Raw genomic sequence first — 26,476 nt, forward strand, 5'->3', positions numbered from 1 at the left:
TCTATTCTAACATAAATCAGTAAATTGAAAATAAAGGAAAATTATGTTTCTATATAGCCTTAATGTTAAAAGAATAATTGGCTACACTTTGATTTCCATTGATATATAAATATATATATCATATATATGTGTATATATATTAATCATATATATTCAGTGGCAGCAATAGAGTGTATCTAGTATAAATCTTAAATTAAGTGCTTTCCTTTAAGGTGTACCATGTTATAATTGTGTGCTAAAGATACCTGCTTTTGAATTTTATGTTAGTACATTATCCTTAAAAATATAATTTATGTGAAATATGTAGTGCTTTTAGAATTATGGAAATTTGTCAATGGCAAATTAGTAATTCTGAATGTCTTAACCACTAAAAACACACACATTAAAATTCCCACACATAATTATCATTTGTCATGAGCGAATTCACAGTGAAGAGTTAACACTTACAAAATAACAAAGTAGAGCATGAATTCATTCTCCATAATATGAAAATTAAAGTTAAAATATCATTAAACAAAGTCTCTGATTAAACACATCTTACAATGTGTTATTTGGCTGTTTAGTTCTAGTTGTGTGATATACCTAGATGCAAATGGTGAAATGAAATGGTGAAAAAGGCAACCAACTTTGAGTCTACATTTTAGTGAACTATAAGTATGATTTAAAGAATACCCAAATATTTTTATTCATGAAGATATATGGACTATAAATTGCATTCAATATATGTTGCATCATATAAAGTGATAAATGTTGCAAAAGGGAAGTCATCACATTGACAACTTTTATATAACAGTCATAGTAATGTGGTCCTGCTGAAATTTCCATCCTTCCAGGGACCTGGCCATGACTTTTAATACCTTTATGATTACTCATTTTACTTGGTAGATTATTTCCCTAGAGAGGATGCACCTCTGATTGTTTAATGGACTATGGTAAAATAAGATATATTTTAGAAAAAAGCTTTTCAACCAACTTTCTAAAATTGTATTTTTTTGTTTTAAATTATATTGTGGTGAGTATACTTGTCTATGTTGATGTAATACATCCAAACATTTGATCCTTGTGTAGTATGAAAGTTTTATAAATCATACTTAAAAGTATAAGTTACAGAGCAACAGCTTTTGTAAGCCTTTTCTCATGTATATTATCCAATTATGTAATCTATCTTGTTTTCTCTTAACTGCACATTTACCTAGCAGGGTGCCAGAAGTTTTGAACAGCTTCATAATTAATAAATATTTTGTGTATAAATAAATTTTAAAAAGCCTGGTGAAACGTTTATCATAAACCCAAGTGGATAGGAAATAAAAATTGACAAAATACTATGCAGTCAGATATGAAAGTAGTACTGGATTGTATATGCAGGCTCCATGTACATTGGAATTATCCCAGACTATATTTTTCTTTTTGGTTCTTAGAATACAGTAGCAGCAGTTTCTATTAAAAATAACTTTTTTGCTTTATGAAAAAGTAACAGAAAAATAATACACAATGATATTTCTGTACAGTGTGTTAGGAGGTAATCTAAAATGAAATGGCAAGAACTTACAGCTCTTGTTGGAAATATCAATATGTTCATATTTTACCAATTTCACTTTTCAGTAGCACAGTAAAAATCTTTAATAAGTATTGACCTTTCTATAGAGACCAAATATTTAAAAAGTTTCCCCAAATTTTCAGACAAGTCTTTGTAATGAGTTGATCTATACAAAATGTTTTACAGAATCATATTTAAGGATGCAGCATGATATATATTGTGCAAAATAACTAATGGTAAACAGATTGATATTTTTATTACTTAATAATTACTTGGTAGTACATAGATGATATTTAAGTAGTATTTAAGTTAGTTAACATTTCTTGGCCGTCTCTACTAACTTTATAAAACTGCTTACTTTACTGATTCATTTTTCCTGAGACTATCCATATGGATGTGACTCCTTGTCAGAAAACTTAACATTCCTATGCAATTACTCTCTCAAATTTTTGAAAAGTAAAACTAATTTAAAATAATATCTAAACTCTCAAACTTTTATGCAGGTGCATGGTATTAGATATGTCTTTCACAGATATTTATTGTCCAATATACCTGTGAGGCATTACACATGTCCTCTTCCCTGTAGAAATACACATCCCCACCCCATTACATCATGTGTATTGTAATCAGGAGTATTTCTTATGAAAGTTTCATGAAAATGTGAATGGTGTGGGCACAGAAAAAAAGACTGATATCTCTCTAGCTAGTTGAAATTTTGAGCACTGGGAAAAATGTATGTATAAACTCTGTTAGTTTTACATATGAATTCCATACTTGTGTATGCTTTAGGACATCCTAATTGAATTATTAAAGGGCAATCATGGGGTAGGTGCAAAAGATTCTAGGCTTTTATTAATCCCAGAACTCCTAAGACAACAAAAATCTATATAAAATTCCTTGGGAGGGCTTTTCTACCATTTTAATTGGAACTTGAATCTTGTGCTCCAACTTAACTACTAACATGAGAAATGATTATTAAAGATCAACTACCACAAAATAAAATTATTTTGATGGATATTTTCTAAAATGTAATTGTTTTACATACAATTATTCCATATAGCAGACTTTGAGTACATAGAAAGTTTGATGTCTTAGGTGAGTGACTGGTAATGCTGCTTCAATAATTATTCAGAAGAAAACAATGTCAGGCATGCTCTATGATATTTTAGACCAGGTATTTCTATCACTTAATGGGTGTACTTAGTATTCCTTGTCATTAATAAAAAAAATACAAAGCTAAGTATTTTTAGCTAATGTGCTGGTGGAGAAGTAAACTAATTTAAGAGTCCTGGTGCTAGTCTTAGAATATCCTTGGGTGCAACTCTATATATGTAACTGGCAAGCATTTAACAAGGATATAGTTTAGATGAATTATTAGTTTGTGAGAGCTGCCATAACAAAATGTCACAGATAAAATTATAGTGATATGTTTTTTCACAGTTATGGAGCTGGAAGTTTGAGATTAGGGTGTTGGGAAAGTTGGTTCCTTCTGAAAACTATGAGGGAAGGATCTGTTCCAAGCCTGTCTCCTTGACTTGTAGATAGTCATCTTCTCCCTGTATCTTCACTTTATTTTCCTTCTGTACATTTCTGTGCCAAAATTTATACTTTTAAGAATACCAGTCATATTGGATAAGGGTTCATCTTAATAAACTGATTTTAACTTATTTGCTTATTTATAAAAACACTATCTCCAAATGCAGACAGATTCTGAAGGACTTAGGGTTAGCACTTATGAATTTTGAGCAGAACACAATTCAGTATTCAGCAAATAACTGATGTTTAAAACCTTAAATTATTTTTAAACAACAATAACAACACTAAGCCTGTTACTCATTCCATTTATTGGTAAAAAGCATACCCATTGATTGAGACTTATATGCCTTCAGATCTATATGCATAGCATAAATACACCTCACTGATATATGGAGATATACCTTCTTTCCCCCTCTCCTCCCTTCTCCATCCCTCTTCTCTCCTTCCTGTCTTCTTTTCTTTCCCTATAGGAGAGAATAAGTTGGTTATGCACTCTCGGGGAATTTTATGATTCATGATGTCTTAAGAGCTCTGGAATCAATATAAATAGAGAGAAAGAATCTATATTCTCTGAGTACATATGCATATATATTTTTATCTTAGTTTTTCCTTTAATAATCTGAGCTAGGGGTTAAAAGTGAGGACATTGTTACTTAGATTTATTTACCAAGGTCATCCTCATGGTAAATCAAACAGCAGATTTTGAATTCTAATCCAGGTATGTCCCAAACTCTTGTTCCTAACTCCTATTTACTAAATCCTTCTTGATTTTGTCCCCACAGCCCTGACAGTTTTTGCTTATACTTTATAGTATTTATTGTTGCAAACCAGCACTAGGGATTACAAAATCCTGCTCAGTGATCAGCAGGGTGTGGGAATACCTATACCACAAGCCTCAAATATTATCTTAGTTTATAACAAATCATGCATTGGAAAATCCTAAAATTCCTCATACTTGAGGAGAAAACCATTATAGATAATGGTAAATGTGGTGATATTATTTTATTCTATGTTTTTAGTTACTAGGTATTTTACCAGAGGCAGAAACTTAAAGTGAGGAAATGTGACATTAGCTCCTTTTTATTTCTTTTGGTGGAAGAGATAAGACTGTTTGAATATGGCAAATGCATATCCAGAAGAACAGAAAATAAATCAAGTGACTAGATAATCCACAGGAATCAAATAAAATAACAAAATCACCCATATTTGCAATTTCTTCGAATTACTAAATTGTTTATTTTGTTATAGGGTAATTGGCAAAATATCCCTGCAAATGTTTCACATGAAAATATGATAATGTGATTCTTATCAAAAACACATTAAAACAAAAACTAAGAGTGATGCATAATAAAAACTAAAAAGGAATACTTTACTAGGGAAAATTAAAAATATTTTTATCTGCAAAGTAATGCATTGAGGGCTTTAATTTTCTAAGTGTAGCTTTTAGCTTCTTATAAACTCTCAGTTTACCCATTTATCTCCATTGTCCATGACCAGTGTCAATCGTTTTCTAGCTCTTATAAAACAGAATTTTTCTTATGAAAACAAGTTGTCTGATAATTCTGTTTTTATCTTATAAAAACAGAATTATCAGACAACTTGTTTGTTTGCAGTTGTGGAAAGCTACATGTTCGCTATCAATAATAAAAATAGCTCCACATACTTCTTTAGTAACTTTATTCCACATAAAATTCATGATTGCATTCTGCTCTTCAAAATGCAACCCCCAGGCTTCCTTTATCTGATAACCATTTCAGATTAGTGGTTGATTTGTCTCTGTTATCAGTATTAGGTTGCAGACTCTTAAAGAATGTAGACTGTGCTCTCTGTTAAACATCTTTACCCCATAGTGTCCTTTGAAATGCCAAGAACTCTGAAGTTGTTTAATAAAAATCCCTTGGATTGATTTTCATCTTTGCAGCCAAGTAGGGGGAGGACAGGTGCCATTTCCTCCAACTTTAAAATGGTCAGGCATCCCCAGTACAAGGATTAGGAGCTGTATTTTCAGCTTCCAAGTACTTTCTGTAAGTATTAACTTCATGCAGAGCTTTCTCCCTCAAAATTGCAGAGATGAGTAGAACAGCTCCCTCTGTATGGGATCTGAGCCCCTATTATCAACTCTTATGTTTAGCTGGGAATTTTAAAATCATATTTTATCTTTAGATGTTTTGTATTGCATTGTATTTATTGTTATATTAATTTAATATAAAAAATAACACTGTATATACTTCACATCATATAACAGATGTAACAGGAAGTTGTGCCACCTTTGTTCTATATCTTCTGGTATGCCTTCCTCTTCATGTGACACTCTTTACACCCTGGAATTTGCATATCCCACTTTTAGAAGCCCTGGTGGGATCTTTCACAGAAGTTTCTTTGCTTTATGGATTACTATGAAAACGTTTTAGATATAAAAATTCACACTGATAGTACAAACTCAAAAGCAAGTCCTTGGTCTATAGGATATAGAACTGAGTTTTGCAGGACCCTAAATTCCTTTTGCAACCTGAAAGGGTCACTGCCAAGTGAATGGGAAAGATAGGGTCTTGGGCAGACTTGATCTTCCACCCCATGCTTCAAACTGAGCCACTCCATTCCCACCTGCTTTCGTTTTCTTAAAGTTTGTTTTTCTATTTTATGTTTTTTTCTCTTAGGCATTTATTTTTAATATTACCTTTCTTTTTTCATCAAAATTCTTATTAACAAAGAGTAAAAGGAATTAATGTAGCAAAACTAGACAGCACGTTGACAGAGAGATTTATGAGTCATGCACACACACTCCAGGTCTAACTTCTCATACCAGTCACATCTTTACTAGATATTATAGAGCTTTTCGGTTCAAATACTTCAATAAGGAGAGTCCACAACTTTTTAATGCAGCCTATTATATTATTTGACATTTGTCCTTATTAGTAAACTCTTCTAAAGCTGAGCCAGGAGGCCAGCCACCATAGCAGGCATCTGATTAAAAGGGCAATTAAAGAATGTATAGCCAGGAATGTAAAGGAAAAATGGTATAAAGGTATGTTAGGCAGTTAATTTATTTTTAAAAAACTATGATATTATTTGTATGTATTGTTTTTATGTATGAGACTCTTTGAAATGTGACATTTATCCAGGTGTGGTGGTGCACGCCTGTAATCCCAGTGGCTCAGGAGGCTGAGGCAGGAGGATAACGAGTTCAAAGCCAGCCTCATTAATGGTGAGGCACTAAGCAACTCAGTGAAACCCTGTCTCTAAATAAAATGCAAAATAGGGTTGGGGGTGGGGATGTGGCTCAGTGGTCAAGTGCCCCTGAGTTCAATCCCCCTTACCAAAAAAAAAAAAAGAAAAGTGACATTTATTTTTTACAAATTTACTTTCAGAACATTTGTAATTTTGCATTTGTAATATGAAGTTATTTTTTCATAGAAAGCCTCTTACAAACTGCAAGAATTCTACACCTCCAAACAACTGAATTCATGCTTACCCAAATATTTAGCAATAGCAATTTTTATTTTGTCTGGGTTTTTTCCCAAGTAAAGTGCCTCAGGTGCTTCTTAGTATGATTATGCTTTTCAGATTTTTCATCAACTATGAACTCATGACCCTTTTGTTTTAGCTAAGGCCATACTCCCCTGTAATTTCTGTGAATGAGCAGACTTGAACATCAGGAGAAGGCACTGACTGGCTTAGTAAAATCAATACATTTTAGACATTGGACCTACATCCAGAATTTGCATCCCATAATTTCAGTCATTGATTCTATCAGGCAATATATTTCACTTAATATATTAAAATTAATATATTAACTAATATATTAAGCAAAATATACATTGAAATATGTATAATATATTAAAATTCAGTTCGCTCATCTATAAAAATATGAATGATAATATCTGACATGAGTTTTGAGTGGTTTAATGAAAAAAAAAATCACCTCACTTAAGACTGGGCATAGGGCTGGGGTTGTGGCTCAGTGGTAGAGCACTTGCCTAGCATGTGTGAGGCTAGGTTTGAGTCTCAACAGCACACACAAATAAAATAAAAGTACAATGATAATTAAAAAAAAAAAAGGACTGGGCATATACTAGCTGATCTAGTAATATCTGCTATTGTGTGTGTGTGTGTGTGTGTGTGTGTGTGTGTGTGAGTGTGTGTGTGTGTGTGTGTATGTGAACAGAAACACATGCGCTGTTATGTGCTTTTCACAGAGACTGGAGACAGTTTGATTATAATTTTTAAAAATGTGATGTTTCTTATTTTACAAGTGATGAAAAGCCTGTTTTCCCCTGGTGAGCTATCAGACAGATTGAGCAAATGAACCACTAGTCACTGAAATCAAGCCTAGCTAGGCCTGAAGGAATTTCAGGCAATTACACAGAGTTCTGACTTCCCAGAGGACCCTATGGTTGTCAGCTGACTACAGAAGCTTATGGTAGAACTTCTGGTGCTCCTGTGGGCCTTCTGTGTTCAATCCCGGGCAGGGAGCCAATTATCTGGAAGGAAGATAAGAACATGAGACATGGTTTAGACTAATTTATTTGTTTATGGATTAATTATCCAGATTGAGAATTATCAACAGCTTTACTTTGACAGTCTCTCTTTTGGTCATTACATGTTTAACACATTAAACAGAAGAACAGCCAAGGAAAGGATTGCTAAGGATAAATAGGTATTTTAGAAGCATTGAAAATGAGTTTGAATTGAGAAAATGAAGAAGTTGTGGTTAAAATTGGCTACAATAATAAAGATAATGGTGGTAGTAAATGACATGTATGTTTAAACTGTCTGTGATGTTCAGGTTCCCACAACCTAGAGGTATTCAAAGTCAAGTAATATATAGGATGGAATAATAAAAATTCGTGAGGTACAGAGAAACATTTATCTGTGATAAACATACAATGCACACAGAATGTGAGTGAGAAAAGACAAATCCAGAAGGGGAGACAAGGAACAGAGGTGAACCCAACAAATTTTGACTAGTGCATGAGAGCCCTTTCATGATAGGCAATTGTGCATATGAAAATGCCAGATTATTTTTTCTTCCCCCATGGAGCTGGAAATCTGCAATTTTATAGGGAGCCATATAATATAAAAGCATCCAGCTAATTTAAAAAGTAAACAACACCTTCTGAGCCAAATGTGAAATTTAACAGATCTGACCCAACCCATGCATACACATTTGTAACCTCTGTCCCCACAAGTGAGCTGTATAACTGTGTGAGGAGCACAGCTTCAGACAGACACTGAAGTCTGGAGAAAAGAATACCAGAGAGAACCAGCTCCAGGGGATGATCTATGAGTTGAGTTGTGTCTTGAAGGATATGTGGTATTTCATGTGTGTGTGGATATATTTACCTGTGGTATGTGTAGGCACCTCTCTATAGGGAGATATATATGTGCATTGACTGGGAGGTGAAAAAGGGTGATTTGTTCTTAGATAGGTGCCCAACCCAGAGTACCATTGCAGGAATATTAAGGGTCGGGGAGAGAATTGGTAGCCAGAATTGTTGGAGAATGAACACTGTGAACTGTCTTATTTTGTTTTGCTTTCTACTAGCAATCAGTTTTTATGTCCCCTCTCTTAAAATAACACATTTTTTTCTTGATCTATTTGAAGGTACACCTTTTTACAAATAAATAGAAGCCAAAACTCCAAACAAAGAAAAAAGGCAAAAAGCAGCCCTCAGAATTCTTCAGTCCTCATCTTTCCCCTTGATTATAGTATTTGGGTATATTATACAGAAGTAATATCTGATAAAGATATTAAAAGTATGCAGAAGATGAATTTATGTATAGACATATTTGGCTTTTGGAAGTATTTACTGTCATCAAATGGATATAACTTAAAACCAGGTTTGCTCTTCCTCCCAAGTTTCTGGATTTTTCCTATTTTTTTTTTTTTTTTTTTTTTGCGTTTGTAAAGACAGAGAAAATGCAGCTTCTTTTCCTCATAAAAATGTTTTGTAGTTTTCCTCATTGTGAAATCCTAATTAAAATGTTCCATTTGAAGGATTTTTTGTCAACCCAAATTCTTGTTAAGCAAATGTTTTATATTCTTTGCTGGAACATAAGGCTGCAGTATTCCTGGAGGGCAAATTTGTATAAGTCCACTGAACTCACATATAGCCACCAATATTATTTCAATATCTTGAAATTAAATTTTTTTCCTGGCATTTTTTAATACATACGAATGCATTAATCAACAAATGTTATACATACCATATTGGAAAAATGGAGGTACTTTACTATCATCTTTTACTAAAAGTGTGCTCTTCTAGTAGATATAAGAACAGTTCCATTCTCACAGGCCCCTGCTTCTAATTACAGGAAAAGAAAGGTTAATGTTCTCTCTAATATTCTTGCCATATTACTTCAGAATCTGTATTTTGGGCTTTTGTTTTTAATCTCACAGGAAATAAACATAAATCTGAGTAATTTCTGTAGATTAAATTTGATGTCTAGTTGTAACAAATCACTTCTATCTTTATACCGCTTATTATATCTGACCTAAAATTTAAAAATACAGTCTTCCAGAATTTCTGTAAATTAGTTTTATATGGCATGTCCCAGGGCTGTACAGTCTTTTTTCCCTTTTAATGTCAGAAAACACATGTTATATTCTGCAGATTTTCAAACATGGTCCCACTGAACTCTTTTTCCCCAGGTTGGGACTCAAAAATTATCATTTTCCCAATTTTTCACTGAAAAGATGTACTATTCTCACAGCACAGCAGTGACTGTCTAGAAAGAAAACTGATCATTAATTCCTTCACCAAATGTTCTGTTTATTCTTTAATCAATTAATATAATTCTTGAAACTAAGAGCTTTGAGAATATCACAACAGCTTCTTGAAAACTTTTTCTTATGATTTTAATTAATTTAGCATCAAAGAAATCTTACTATATTCATTGAGGTACAAAGTGTCTATGTAGCCTGATATATAAATGTAAGCCTTTGTATGATAGCTACAATTTCAGAAGGATGTATTAATGAAAAAGCCACTAAAAACCCAAACTGATCTCTCTTCTAATTTACTTTTTTTTTTTTCTTTCAAATTAACTTCATTACTCTGAGAAGTTGTTCTTTGGTTTCTGCTTTTTTTTTTTTTTTTCAATCTTTTCATTAAGCCTAGTGTCTCCTTCCTATTAGGCAAGTGCTTTACCACTGAGCTACATCCTCAGTCTTTTCATACATGTTTGTATGGACAGATATGGTCATGTACGTAGCTCCTGAGATTTCTTGTTACAAGCCTAGCTTTAATTCTCTCTGAGTTTAAATCAAAGCTGAAGCTGCATGTATGTAATTCTAATCAATGTATCACCTGCAGGATATACTATATTACATAAGACAAAATGTTCTACCCCTTTAGATTTGTAGCTAAGGAACATTGATTAGGAAAATGATAAAAAAATGAGAGTCATGTAGCTTCTAAACTTCGTAATTGCAATAAAACAAAACCAATAATAATTAATAATCATTAAAATAATCCAAGTTCAGAAATCCTGGTATGATTTGGTTCTGCACTAGTATTATATCAAATATCACCTCAATTATACACAGAGGCTCAGATGCTATCTGTGTTAAACAAGAAAAAAAATGAGATACAGAGAAGTGAATTAATTTTCTCAGTAATACACTGGGAGTATATAATGGCCAGGAGCTCAATCCATATTTCTCTGATCTCAAGTTCATCAAACAGTTATCAATGGAATGATTAAATATAATTTTGACAGACAAAAAAAAGCATGGTTTCAAAATGTTCTGTACTTACTTACATTCCTATACACGCATACACTTATGACTCTATCTATACCTCTACACCACTATTGTATTCTTATGTACCCGTACCACTCTCTTTCCCTCAATTTCTCTTCAGGACATATATTTAAAAATTAATACTGGCTACAACTGAGAATGGAATCATTTGTTTTATAAATTCTACTATTTTATGTCTGTGTTTTTAAAATGATCAGTTCTTAGCTGTATTATAGGAAGATATTATTTACTTATTTATTTTGTAGAGAATGAAGTGTTTTTTTTTTTTATTATTCTGCAAGTGCTCTGCAGTGGCATTTTTCTTCTTTCTTCCACAGATCAAGCATATTTCTCCTTCTCTTTCCCTTTTATAACTAAAATCCACCAAATCAAATAGTAGCCAAGGCACTGTATTATTCTTTGTAATAGTATGGCTTTATTTTTTTAAATGCTGTGAATATCTGGTGAGTGGCTTTTATTCTTTTTTTTACAGGCTGCATGAATTACAGCATCTACATTTTAATGGTTTTTAATTATACCACAGTTTTTCCTCTTAAGTCTCTTTTTATTCTATTCTTTTTTAAAGTTTATAAAGCTTTGTTTTCTTATCAACTGAATTACCAAATATTTAATTATACACATAAATATTTTTCTTTAAATTAGCTTACCAACAATAACAAGCTCAGATTCCATTTAGAAACTTGGGAAACATAAATTATAAACAAATTGTGTGAATGTCCTTGATATTTTTTGGAAACCGTATTTAAGGACCTCTTGTCTATTTGTTTCCTAATTTACTATAAGGAACAGTCAAGAATCATCAATAAGGCTGAAATTTTTTCAAAATATAAATAAATTAAAGTAAAATATAATGTGTTAAACAAAAATCAAGGATGCAAGGAAAAATTAGATAGTCACCAATATTCTTAAATTGTAGAGATAATGATTGGACATTGTTTTAGGATATATCTTATATAAAACATAAAAACTTATACAAACATTTTATGTATATATCTTATACAAACATAAAAACTACAATGTGTTGTGCATTCAAATCAATGAATTGTCTTAAATTAACAATAGCAGATTATTCCATTACATAATTGTATAATGACTTGTGTAAATAATCTCCATTATAAACATGCTTTGTTTTATTACATATTGTTATTTTGTATTGCAGATATTGTATGTTTTACAAATTGAAGGTTTGTGGGAACCCTTAACCAAGCAAGAGGATTTGTGCCATTTTTCCAATGGCATGTGCTCATTTTATTTCTGTTTCACAGGTTGCTAATTCTCACAGTGTATTTTAAACTTTTTAATTAGTATCCTATCTTTTTATGGTGATCTGTGATCAATGATATTCTATGTTTCTATTAAAATTGGGGGCATCATAAATCATACTCATATAAGGTACCAAATTTACTAAGTGTTGTGTGTGTCCTGACTGCTTAACCTAGCTATTTCCACTTCTTTCGCCCTTGCCCTAGGTCCCCCTATTCCTTAAGAGACAAAAATATTGATTTCAGGCTAATTAGTAACTTACAATAACACCTAAATGTTCAAGCAACAGAAAGAGTTACATATCTCTCTCCTTACATCAAAAGCTAGAAATGATTAAGCTAGTGAGGAAGGGACATCAAAACTATACTAAAATCTAGGTCTGGTATGCCAAATACTAAACCATCTTGTGAATGCTAAGGAAAAGTTATTGAAGAAAATTAATAATGCTAGTCCAATGAACACATTAATGACAAAGCAAGACATAACTATTGCTGTTAAGAAGAAAGATTTAGTGGTCTGGATAGAAAATTAAATCAACCACAACATAACCCCAAGACTAATCCCTAGAAAGGTTCTAAATCTCTTCAAATCTGTGAAGGCTGGGAGAGGTTAGGAAGCTCCAGAAGAAAGGTGTGAAGCTGGTGAATGTTGGTACATAAGGTTTAAGGAGGGGAGCTGTCTCCATGACTGCATTAGTCAGCTTTTCGTCACTTTATAGTGATGCTCACTTCATTGCAGTGGTCTTGAACCAAATTTGAAAAATCTCCAAGGTATGCCTGTATTGAACAGTTAATTGCTTGTTTTTATGTTACAAACACTGATTATTATTGTTATATAAGTTTGTTTGTGCCTTCTTCTGATTAGAAGATAAGAATGTTTCTTAGAAAATTTCCAGAGAGTAAAATTCAAATGATTTAACTTTTATTCAATACTTTGGATCTAGTTACAAGATTGCACTAAAAACAGTTGTAGCATTTTTTTTTTTTTTTTTTTTTTTGCTCTGGCCATGAAGGACAAATACTATTTACATGCCTTCTGCAATGACAAGATACAAAGGGGCAAAGTATCTAAAAATAAAGTTTTCAGACATTGGGAAGCAGGAAATTAAGTACTATGATTCCTGAAAAAAGTGAAGCAAATAAGGTAAGACTTATGATCTCCCTAAATTTCTAACTGAAGGTAATTTTCATAATGTAATGCAGGAAGAAAGAGCCTAAATATTGCCTGAGTTGAACAGGTAGTGATTTAACTTTGAGGAGAATGAGCCACCAGTATTTGTGGAGTTGATTTGGGAGAAAAGAGATCTACAAGTTCTTTTCAGGCCTTAACTGAATACTAATCATTTCAAAGAATGAAACTCTATTATTGGAGTGGGAGACACAATTACTAGAGGTAAATAACCTGAACAAATTTTGGAGCTCAGAGCCTGGGAATCATTCACATTCCTACTAAAAGTAGAGAAATCTGTGTATTTTTAAGGCATTAAGGAGAGCTCCAACAGTTAAACACCTTACTGAAGTTAAACTAGTCCTAGAGTAAATGTTTCTCTAGGCCTGCCCTAAAAACACAAAACAATTCTCATAATAATCAGCCTGATCCATAATAATAATCTACCAAAGCAAATTCCAATAACTTTAAAGGAATTCAAGTAAGTTCTCTACTCAAAAATGTCTAAATTATAGAGTCAAAATGTTCCACATCAAATCAAACAAAGAAGCAGAAATTGAACTCATAATTAGGAGGAATCTCCTGGATTTAGGGATTTACAGATAAAGGCTTTAAAGTTGCTTTTATGAATATGCTCCATGATGAAAAGATACACATGAACCAAATAAGGAAAAAATGTAAATGAAGAAACAACAGAAATTGAACTTCTAGAAAGGAAAAAATAGAATATCAGAAATTAAATTTACTGGATGGGATTTACAGTAAATAGATATTGACATCTAGTCAACTAAAGATATAGCTAGAGAAACTCTTCAAACAGAAATACACAAAGAAAAAGATTGAAAAAAATCTTATCAGATCTTCAGTATCTTATTGTGAATATACATTTATATCTCCAAAACATGTACAATAAGAATAAAATAAATGAAATAAAAACTCAGTTGAAAGTCTCTCCACTAAATTAGATCAAGTAGAAGACAGACTTTCAGAATTTGAAAAGGCATACATTCTGAAATATTCAGACAGTGTTGAAGGGGAAATAAGAAACTACAATTATTGTTCCAAGAACTGTGAGACACCATTAAGAAACCTAAAATAAGGTTATAGGTATCAAGGAACAGAAATATATGTTATTGGCATTAATAACCTTTTTACTGAAATAATAGCCAAAAAAAATCCAAACTTTGAGAATGATAAAGATATCTGGATACTGGTGGAATTTAGAACCCCAAATAGACAAGTCCAGAAGAAATCCTCATCATGACACATTATAATTAAAATGCCTAAAAACACAGAATAAGAAAAAAAATAGAGCTACAAAAAAGAAATTCCAGGTCACCTACAGAAAAAAAAAAGAAAAAGAAAAATCAGAATAGCAGTGTATTTAAAGCAGAAAACCTAAAATCCAAAAGGGATTGGAATGACATATTCCAAGGCCTGAAAAAAAATAATGGCTAACCTAAAGTGTTATTCCAGGAAAGACGTCCTTCTTAATTGAAGAATAAACAAAAATTTACCAAGATAAACATCAATTAAATGAATTCATGATTACTAAGTCAGCATTCCAGAAAATAAATAAAGGAATCCTACACATAGAAGATGAAGATTAAAAATAACCAGGAGAGCTTGGAGAAGAAAAAAATCTCATTACAAGAGTAGATGAATAAATCAGAAATAGTGTCGGATCCAACACTAGTTATAAAACAAAGTAGCAGGAAGTAATAAGACATTTCTCTATAATATAATGAATACAACTGGTCTCAATTCTTCAATTAAAAGTCATGGACTAGAAGAATGGATTAAAAAACAAGATTGACATAAGGGGGGGCGACTCAAAACAGAGCAGGGAGGAAGAGCATGAGAAGAAGATTACCATTTAATAAGGATGAGAGGTGTATGGAAATGGGAGAGAAAAGGGGAATCACAGGGAAGATGGAAGGAGACCCTCATTGTTATGCAAAATTACATATAAGATGGTGTGAGGGGGAAGAAAAAAAGAGAGAGAGAGAAAAGTGTCACAGTAGAGTGGGTAGAGAGAGGTGATGGGAGGGGAGGAGACATTACCCTGCACATGCCAGGCGAGCTCGTTACCGCTTGAGCCACATCCCCAGCCCGCAACATTATTCTTAATGGCCAAAATATGGAAGCAACACAAGTAGACATCAAAGGATGACTGAGCTAACAAAATATGATTTATACATACAAGGGAATATTGTTCAGCCTTAATAAGGACAATATTATGACACATGCTACAAAATGAATGTACCTTGGGGACATTATACAAAATAAAATATGTCTATACAGACAAGTAATAGATAGTTTTAAATTCATAGAGACAGAAAATAGAAAGGCAAGTGCCCTGGGCTTATGGGAGGAAAAAATGGTGAATTAACTTATATAGGACTTTAGTTTTGAAAGATGAGACTATTTTGAGGATTGGTTGCACAACACTGTTAATATATTAACACTATTGATATATTAACACTATTGAACTATACACTTAAAATGTGTTAAGATAGTAAATTTTTATTTTACGTATGTAAATATAATTGAATTTTTATATGGCAAAATAAATTGATTTCTAAAAATAATTCAGCCTTATCTATGTTCATATGCAAAATTTAACCTGGTTAAAAAAATTAAGATATAAAATCTCTAGAAAAAAACATAGTATAACATTCATTTAGATTTTAGATTTAGCAAATATTTTTACATAGGACAGAGAACACATAAAATAATTCATAAATTGCACTTTATCAAGTTATAACCTTCTGCTACTGTGGAAAAACTTAAGAAACTGAGTAGGTAATCTATCAACTTGGATACAATATATACAATATTTGTATCTACAAAAATTATATTCACATTTATAAAGAACTGTGTTTTATCATTAAGAAAGAAAAAATCCAATAAATAAATTATGCGATGGCCAATAAGCATAGGAAAGTATGTTCAAAATCATTAGACCTCAAAGAATTGCAAATTAAACTCACAAGGAGATAATGTTATTTAACTGTTAGAATGGCTAAAGTTGAAAAGACTGGTAATACCAACTGCTAATAAGGTTATAGAACAAAAGGAACTCTTGTCAATTTTGTGTAGGATTCTAAAATGGTAGAACCACTTTAGATAAGGGTTTAACAATTTCTTACAATGTTAAACGTACCCTTTCTATATGATCCAGCAATTCTGTTCATAGTTATTTACCCAAAGGAGATGTAAACAAATGCCAAAGCCAGACAGATTAAAAATGCAATTCTTTTTACATGAATTTTCATTAATGCTTTATGCATAGTTGTTCAAGAAAATGTTTACACTTTATTCAACAGATTGAGCTTAATCCCTTTCCCTAGCCCCAAACTTAAGTGTAGACTGTACTTCAAGACTCATTCTCATGGATACATTAATGTAGAAATGTGAATGTTTGATTTGGAGAGTAGGTCATAAAGGCCATTGCAGACTCTTTTTTTCTTCTAATAGCGCATTCTATAGAAATATACTTTCTTTGTCTTAAGGACACCCCTGAAGCAGCTCATTAGAGTGGTCCATGTGAGTAGGAACTGAAACTTCCTATCAAAGCCATCAAAGAATAGAGTCTCCAGCTAGTTTTGGAAACAAATTCTTCAACCCCATTTAAGGCTTCAGATAATTGTGTTCTGGCGGCCAACAGCTTGAGTGCACCATGAGAAACTCTTAGCCAGAATTATCCAGCTAAGTCATTCTCAGATTTCTGACAAAGTTATGTGAGATAAAAGAGTACTTACTGTATGATTCTACTTATATAAAATTCCACAAAATACAGATGAATGCATAAGGTTATCAGTGTTGTCTGCATCCAGAATTGTGGTGATGAGTGGTATTAAGTGGAAAAGGCATAAAAAATAACCTCTTAGAGTGATGTAAATGTTCTATATTTGAATGTTATAGGAGTTGCAAAGTTAAATCAACTTATCAAAACTCATCAGTTATAGTTTGGATCTGGCATGCCCCGTAAGGTTTCACATGTTGAAGACTAATCCCTAGTTCATGCCACTATTACACGATGGTAGAAATTTTAGGAGGTATGATATAGTTGGAAGTTCATTAGAGGTATGCCTAATTAGGGGTATTATTATGGTTTGGACATGAGGTGTCCAACCAAAAGCTCCTGTGTTAATGCAGGAATATTCAGAAGTAAAATGATTAGATAATGAGATCTGTAACCTGATCAGAATGGACTGATGGGGTAGTAACTGTAAGTCAATGGGTCGTGACTGGAGGAGATGGGTCACTGGGGATGTGCACTTGAGGGTTCATCTTCCCTGCAGTACCACCTCTGTTCTCTCTCCCTGCTTCTTGGCCACCTTGAACAGGGCAGCACTCGCCACCACACCCTTCCATCATGATGTCTGTCTCATTGGACCTAGAGCAATGAATTCAGCAGACCATGGAATAAACTTCTGGAACCATGAGCCAAAATAAACTTCCTCCTCTAAGTTGTTCTTGTTGGATATTTTGGATCTAGTGATGAAAAGCTGACTAACACAGATATGTTGGGACCCTGGCCTCTTCCTCTCCCTTTCTTTCTGCCTCCTGGCTGCTATAAGATGAGCAGCTGACTTCTGACCTGCTCTTTTGCCCTGACTTTCCATCCCAGCACAGGCCAGTGACCATGGACTGAACTTGGAGCCAAAATTAACATTTCCTCCTTTTAAGTTGATTTTGCAAGTATTTTTTCACAGCAATGAAAAGCTAACATGTCATCCAATGGTATCCTTACAGTGGGTGCATATTTTGCATGTACACTTTGCCTCAGTAGAGAAATAAGATTACACCATTTTCTTTTCTTTTTTCTTTTTTTTTTTTTTTTGCTATCAATAGTGAAAGAGAATATGGAAAACATTTCTATAAAATTGCTTATTTATAAAAGATAAATTTCTCTTTATATCAGAAGGTTTTTTAAAATTATTGAGTATGAGCATGTAATGAAATTTTTGTAAGTTTGTTAATTTGAAATTCAAGTATTGCAGTCCTGATATGCTTATTTGGTGTTAATCATTTGTTATTATACTTACATAATTTTGTATGTTTACATAGTAACCTTTGAACACAAACAGGGAGGAAGTCTCTCATGACTTAGTTATTTAAAAATCAAAGGGTCACCTCTTTAAATGCTTCAGAGTTTAGGCCAGTAAGATAAAGCAAGAAGGACTGTACCCCCAAAAAATAGACCTAATGATTCTATATTTTAAAAATAAGTCTTCAGAAAACCAAAAACATAAGAGCAGATAAGTCCAAAATTTGTGATATCATAAAATTCCCCACAAATTAGTGAGTAGAATGTTCTCTTCAAATTTAACTTCAATAATTTAAAATGTATTTTAAATTTCTTGATATATTTCACACTTTTATCTTTGATGAAACTTTAACTATCTTATTTCTTAGAGGTTAATGGGAGTATTCCTATCTCAGTTAATTTCTTCACACCATGTGAACTTTGAAATATTTAAATTTCAGATTGGACACCAATTTTGTGAAAAATAATGAGTTTTTAGGTTATGTGAAGAAATTAACAATTCTCTCAAACTGGAAAAATTGGAATTTATAGAAGAATTTGTGAAAGAGAAGGAAGAATACAAGAAACATTTTGAGTTATTAAACTTTCATGCCTTTTCTTAATTTTATTATAAAGATTTTGGGAGAAAGGCAGGATAATTGTGTTATGCTTTTTATTATTCAATCATCTAGTATTGATTAAATGTGTTTAAATATGGCAGATCTATGAAAACAGCAACTAATAAATACTCTGAAGGTATGCTTTGAGAGCTGAAAGGCAGGGCCAGTGTTAAGGAAATAATAATTAATTGATATGTTTGAAAATAGGGAGACGAAAAGGTTTTAGAAGAGACAGGAAGCAGATAATGAAATAAGTTACTGCAAGCTAACTTAAGCCCTGGTATTTCTGTCCCTATTTTCATATTTATTCATTCTTTAAATTGCTCATATATTGTGAGTCCCTCATTGCCCAAGGTGGTCAGATTGGATGTTTTCAAAGCATCATCTTGGGATATTTTTCTTTTATAGGTATCTCCCCACTTGGCCTATTATCCTGAAGAATCCACCCAGAGAAGCTGTTTATCTGTCTGTCTTCATTTGTACTTTCTTTCCCTCATTTTGTAAATCTGGTCTCCATAGGAAAGACAGCAGCTTTTCATTTTAGAGAAAAGTCTATTTTAAGTATAGGCTGCTTGGGGGAAGGTGGAGGACTTTAATCCTTCATCTCCTTTTCTTTAACAATGCTAGCTGGCAGGTAGTCAGCAGGAAAGTAAAAGTGGAGCTTTCAGAAAGAAAACATTCTCTGTAGAAAGTAGTGGCCCATTATGATGTTGAACAAAGTAGTTCTCCTGGAATCATTTTCTAGGAAAGCATGCTAAGCCTTTTTGACTTTATTATTAAGCAAAAAAAGAAAAGAAGGGACACTAGAGAAAGAAAGAGAGAAAAAGAATAGAAAGAAAAATAAAAGGAAATTTAAAATTAAAGGAAAAAATAATGGAGCAAAATGACAAACTACTTTTCTCTGATCCACATAATTTTTATCATTATCTTTTGTTCATATTTCATGAATTGAAGTGAAGACATTTAGTGTACATTTTAATAAGTGACTGTTAGTGTTCCTGTGTTAATTTTGGACATGTTCATCTATTATTAATATTCTAAGATGCAAAGTAAGGGGAATAGAATGTTCTCCAAAGATAATGAGAAACATCACCTCTTACCTCAGCTGCACCCTCACACAGTTTAGATCCCAGTGGTAGTTAGAGAAAGCTCTTATCCCTGAACAGCTGTTAAATGCTGCTTTCATTTAGTTAGTATTAGTTGTGTCAAGGTTGGCAACAATTGCTGGTTGAATTATGGTGTTGCTTTGGGTTATCATGAAGAGATTGAAGACTAGAAAATATATCACCTTTCAGCCTGAATGACTGAGTCCTATTTGCAAAACAGTATCTGAGCTATATTAGATCACTCTGAGTCACACAATTGAAACTCCTGTCTTTAAGACTTTTTATTTTATTTCAGGATGTTTGATGAAAAAAAAATTCATGTTAATAATACCATTTAAACATTTTATTACATTTTTTAATAACATAGAGAAATCATTCCTTCACCTTGGTTTTCCAATTAGATGTTGATATTCTAGAGGTTTTTCTCTAAATTTTTAATGTATCCTAAAATTCCCAAATTGATACATTCACCATTTTATACTTGCATCAGTTAACATGTACATTCCAAAGTTTGTTGGGCATTAATTATTATTTGTAATTAGTTCTATATATGTGTGAACATGTGAATTGTATCTCCTGTTATAGTTTTTTGACAGTATTAAATATATTTTAAAATTGTCTTAGCATTTTCCCTCTTTTAGATGATGCTTAGTTGGCTGTCACAGTCACACCTTTGTTGGGAGGGATTGATATAAGAAAATGACTTTCTGGTCTGAAAAATAGTTTTATGCTATAGGCAGAAATTTAGCCTTCCCACTCTCAGTGGATTTACATGAATGAGGATGATAAAGCTAACGAGATAGTTTAAACTTTCTGGCATTTAAGTAAATGTTTCATTATCCTAATAAAAAGTATGTAACTGTGTGAACTGTTATTACAAGCATATATTTAATGTCTTGTTACATATTTCTTTCAGAATATGGATTTAGGATGCTATTCCCAGCAGCAGATTAGAATGCTTTTCAGTATAACTCCTACCTGACTTCCAACTTGGCACCATTATGTGCCTGTTATATTAGATGAGTCACTTTATTTCTTAATTACATGAACTTATCTGAAAACCATCAGTAATTTTTAAACTACTGTATGTGTGTGTGTGTGGGCGTGTGTGTGTGTTCAAATATAAAATATAATTTGTATAGCTCTTTGGCTTCTTTATTTAACAAAACTGTAGTGGCAAGATCATTAAAATGACAATATTGTCCTTGCCATTATTTTTTACTTATTTCCTTGTTATCGGATGCTCCTTTACTTTAAAACAGTTGCTTTTTCTTCAACAATATTAATTTTCAAAAAATTCTGTGTGCAATTTCATGAAAAAAGCGACAATTGAAAGTTTAGTTAGTAGTATCTAAAAGGATAGTTTTACCTACCAGACAATCCTAAAACAAGACACCAAGTACGCCTTCCTTATTTTGAGACACTTTTTTATGTTTATGTGTCTAGAAATGTAAATATGGTTTTGTATGTATTATATATTCAGCTGCTTAGAGTATTTCTGAGGATGTCAAGCTTTGAAAGAGGAGCTAAATGGGCTAGAATGTTAATGCAGAATTAAGAGCCACTGGGATGGAAAATCATGGTGATAACATGTTAACATAATTGGCTATAGGCTGTGAGTTTAATGAACATGTAAGCATGGAAATTGTGAGATTCCTCTGTCTTAGGAAGATCACTCTGGAGGATATAGAGAGGATACATTAGATGTAAAAGAACTTTTATTTGGGGAGTATCTTGGCAAGATACAATAATGGCCTCATTTAACAGAAATGGAAAGTTAAAGGGATGGACTTCCATGACAGATGAGGCACAGAATTGATAGGACTTTGGTACTATTTAGGAAATGTAAGGGAAAAGCCAAGAACATATCCTAAATTTCTGCCTAGAGCAACTGGTTAGATGATAATACCCAGATCCAGAAAATGGAGGCAGAATATGTTTGGTTGGTATTTATAAGCATGAGAAAATATTAATTGATCTCTACCCATTCTTTTATACTATATTCTTTGTCCTTTTTCTGGAATACCCAACCATCTTCTGTCTGGTAGGTCTTATAGAAATTTAGCATCTATGAATATCAGACAACTTACACCTGGGAATTTTTTACTACAAATAACCAATAGAAATTCCAATTTCAATGAAGAATATGTGTTCTAGAAAACTAGATGATTAAATGCTTGAGTCTAATACCAAATGATTCAAAATATCAGGTTAACTTCATCATTTTAAAACCATTGGTTTTATTTTAACCAAGAAAGAAATTTATTAAATTAGCTTTAATTCAGAAAATTTGTGATAAATTCACAACATTTGAACATATTTGTTCCATTTGGTGTGGTTTCACAGGGTTGAGGGCTTGCATTGGGGTAATATAGAGAAAGTTTCCTATTACTTGTCTGACACAATGTTGAACATTTAAATATTATCGCATTTAATTTTTTCAAACATTGTTACTTAGCTTCTTTGTAGATCTGAAACAACTAAAGTAGAACTGAATGGGAACTACATTTGCTTTATTCTAAAATGCAGGAAATAATTGAAACAGGTTGAACAACTAAAGTAGAACTGAATGGGAACTACATTTGCTTTATTCTAAAATGCAGGAAATAATACTGTTGGATGATGCACTTGAAAAGAGAACACATCAGCTTAATTTTTGGAACTTTAATCTTAACAATCTATCCTGGTAGCTTAACATAGAATTTCTCTTCAACTATTGGGATTTGGGGAAGATTGGTTCCAGTCTCTCTATAGCAAATATTTTTACTTCTGTTCAAATACTGTCTCCCCCAACCCACCATTACTGGGATGCTCTACTACTCACTTACATTTTACAGCCCTTTTTACTTCTTATTTTGATACAAAATCTTGCTGAATTTCCCAGATCAGCCTCAAACTTGTGATCATCCTGCCTCAGTCCCCAGAATAGCTAGAATTACAGGTATGTGCCACCATGCCTGGCTCTAATAACATATTGAAGGATTATTATTATAAGTGTTTTAATCCTTTTCTATCCAATCTTGTATTTTTCCTTTTCTGTCCATGGTTTTAATGAAGTTACAGTCTATGATTTTAATAAAGTTAAATGGATCTGGAATTTTACAGACCAAGGGTCCCATGTTCTATAACATGTGATATCAACGTTTGGAACTTGGTAAAAGCAATTTGTAATTTTCTTCAAATTTTCACATATATCTTCCTTGAAAATCAGAACTAAATAACAATAGTCAGTTCTATAACTGACCACACAGGTTTAACCTATAGCATTAATTTCTTCAACATATATAGTTTATAGGCAGGACCTGAAAGCACATGAAAGAAAATACAAAAGAAAAAGAAAATGGAGGAAGACTTTGGGGACCAGTGATACTTTATTCAGCACCAGAGGGGCACATCTTTGGTGGATGGAAATAGTGGCAGGTCCCGACAAGGGTATGGATTTTATATGGACTTATCAGAGCCAGGTCATGGGAGGAGCTAGTTACTTTAGGTGGGCCCTCTTGGTGGGCAGGACCAGGTAATGGGAGGGGTTTAGTGTGGGGCAGGAGAACAGGTAGATAACTATATCTTTGAGGACCTTCAACTTGAAAGATGAATTATAGTATTTATAATATTCTCCTTTGGCCTTTCTCTTCTTTAATTTTATAATATTGGAGACACAAATAGGAAATGTAGTTAGACATATTGTTTTCCATTGTTCCATCTAAGTTTAAAAATACATTCAATAAATTTTACAGAAATGACTCAGAATGCATATGGAGGACTCATTCATTTTGAGCCTTTCAAGATTAAGAGAAATTTCTTGATAATGTATATAATTATGTCACTTTCCTTTTCAGCATCCACTGATGCTGTTCTGGCTAACGCTACCAATGCCATTTGTTTTAGTGGTGGTGGTGGTGGTGAGGTGTGTGAAATTGAAATTAACGCATAAACATTGTGGTTTGGGTTTTTTTCATTTACTTCTGCCTTTTTTGGAACATTTCATCATTGTCCTGATATCTTTTTCCTTCTAACTCATTTTTTTTTTCCTGTTCTTAAAGATAAATCTACCTACTTCCCCCATCTCTTCATTTTGAAGTCTGTAATTTTTGCTTTCTGGAACATCCTCCGTCATCTTCTTTAGAAGCTAATCCCTATCTTTCTTTTCTTTGAGACCCTCTAGTCCAACCTTTATGATGGACTTTTTATTCATCTTTGGAATAGTTGGTGAAGGTGTATTATGTACCAGGGATTGTGCTAGCTGTGAGGGTGTGGTGTTGAACACTGGGGCTGTGGCATAACAGGATGCCAGGACAGAAATAATTAAGCATTACTTACAATGCAATATGACAAGAGCCATGGAGAAGTTAAAAGTTGAGAAATGTTAAAGTACATCTGGGAGCACATAGAAGGTCCTTAATCCAGAAGAATTTCTGCATATGAGTCAGTCAGACAAAGAGGAGGTGAAGAAATTTTCTAGGCATGTACAAAACTATTGGGTTATATATTTCTAAAATCTCCTGGAAAAAGTTTCCCAGGTATTTAAAAAGCCTTATGAGGAGATGGGTGTGGTGATGCCCACCTGCAATCCTAGCAGCTTAAGAGGCTGAGTCAGGAGGAGTCGGCAGTGGTGAGGTCCTAAGCAACTCATTGAGACCCTGTCTCTTAAAAAAATACAAAATAGGGCTGGGATGTGGCTCAGTGGCTGAGTGCCCCTGAGTTCAATCCCTGATACCCAATTTAAAAAATTAAAATTAAATAAATAAATAAAATTTAAAAAGGTTTAGAATGGGAGAGACAAAGTATATGTGTGTGGCACTTCATTGTAAATGGTTCACTCTATTTATATTTTTGGTATATGAATATTTATATTTATGAATGTATATTTTTATTTTTTTCTATGGATCTACAAAAACTCTTGTGGTTTCTGGTGTTTATGTCTTTGTGATTTTTCTTGGCTCAAGAATAGAACTTCTGTAATCTACTTTCATTATAACTTCCCACATACTAGAAGTTCTAAATCAGCTCTTAGAGAATGGATGCTTTATTACTGTTATTGACTAATTTTAGGTGCCTGGGGCAGATATGTAAATATACTTCCAAGTTTGTCATAATGAGTGAGGATTGATATGTATGTTGCTTCTCTTATGGGGAAGTCAGAATGTGATGATTATAGTGTTGTACTGGCAAACATTCAATTTCAGGTTACTTTCAGGAAAGTATGTAGCATGGTTCATATGTTACAGTATGTAATTGGTGTAGGCAAAGGAGTAGTCTCTTCTGGAATACACCACAAATACCTGGGTTATAAATTAGAAACTCTTGAATAATTATGAAATGGTTTTACCATGATAAATTGGGCAGCTTCTTCATATTAGGTGAGGAAACAGATCCCGAGAGGTAATAAATAAAATTTGTGTTGATTTGTTAAAGTCAGGCTTGCTTTAATTTCTGGCACTTCTGAGAATATCTGTTCCAGCTGTTTGCCTTTTTTGTTGTTTACTTAATTTATATAATCAACTTTTGCAAATTAATTAACTAGCAAACATGGTATACAAATTATTTCAAATAAAAAATGAAAGAACTACTAAGGGAAGAGTTTGAGACTTACTTGTGTTTCAAAAGCCAAAAGTTGAGGAATTCTAGAAGGAGAAAGTGGAGATTTTCTATATATTATGCAAATAATAATAATATTTTATTTACATAAATAAAATATTTAGAGAAATTAAATAAAATTTAACTAAATTATTCACCATCCATTTTTTTTTAATATAAGAAAACAACAGTCTGGGTGAGAGTCCACTTCATGCAGCTGTGTAAAGACTGACTTTCGAAATCTCTAATTCTTACTGAGTGACGATCACTTGTTTGAGAAGTGTGCACCATAAAACTTATGGTAAACAAAACTTAAATAAATCACCTTAATTTTGTGATCTTCTGTCACATAAAAATTGACATTCAAAGATAAATCTCCAATTCATGTCTGTTTTTCACTAGAGATTATTTTTGTTTGAGGCATAAAGTTAATCTAATTTAATACTCACCTTGTCCCCATGCAAATATCAGTATTATCCTTCTATGGATTAGGATATTGAGACCCTCCAAGATGGGAGTAAATAATCACTTTAAGTGTTTTAAGTTAATAAACAGCACAACTGATGTCAGAGTATAGTCCATGACATCGGTGCTCCAGTTTAGCATACTTTCTTCTTACTGGGAAAAGAACAGAAGGAAGGAGAGAAGAATTAAGACAAAGGAGGAACAGAAAGAGGAGGAAATAGAAAGTGCTGTCTGTTTTATATCATTCACAATCTTTAGGACAGGCCACACATTATTGTGGTTAATCTTCATATTAATCTTTTGAAATGGATATTATTCTATCTTATGGTCCAAGAAACCAATTCTCAAACAAGTGATTGTCACTCAGTAAGAATAAGAGATTTCAAAAGTCAGCCTTTACACAGC

General features: G+C 32.7%; 1 protein-coding gene across 3 annotated transcripts in view; it reads left to right on the top strand.

Annotated features, from left to right (window-relative positions):
* Nucleotides 1-26,476, top strand: part of Naaladl2 (N-acetylated alpha-linked acidic dipeptidase like 2) — a 1,184,425-nt gene that overhangs the window by 312,806 nt on the left and 845,143 nt on the right. The window lies entirely within an intron of this gene.

This window comes from Ictidomys tridecemlineatus, chromosome 3, assembly GCF_052094955.1.
Source record: "Ictidomys tridecemlineatus isolate mIctTri1 chromosome 3, mIctTri1.hap1, whole genome shotgun sequence".
Taxonomy (NCBI): Eukaryota; Metazoa; Chordata; class Mammalia; order Rodentia; family Sciuridae; genus Ictidomys; species Ictidomys tridecemlineatus.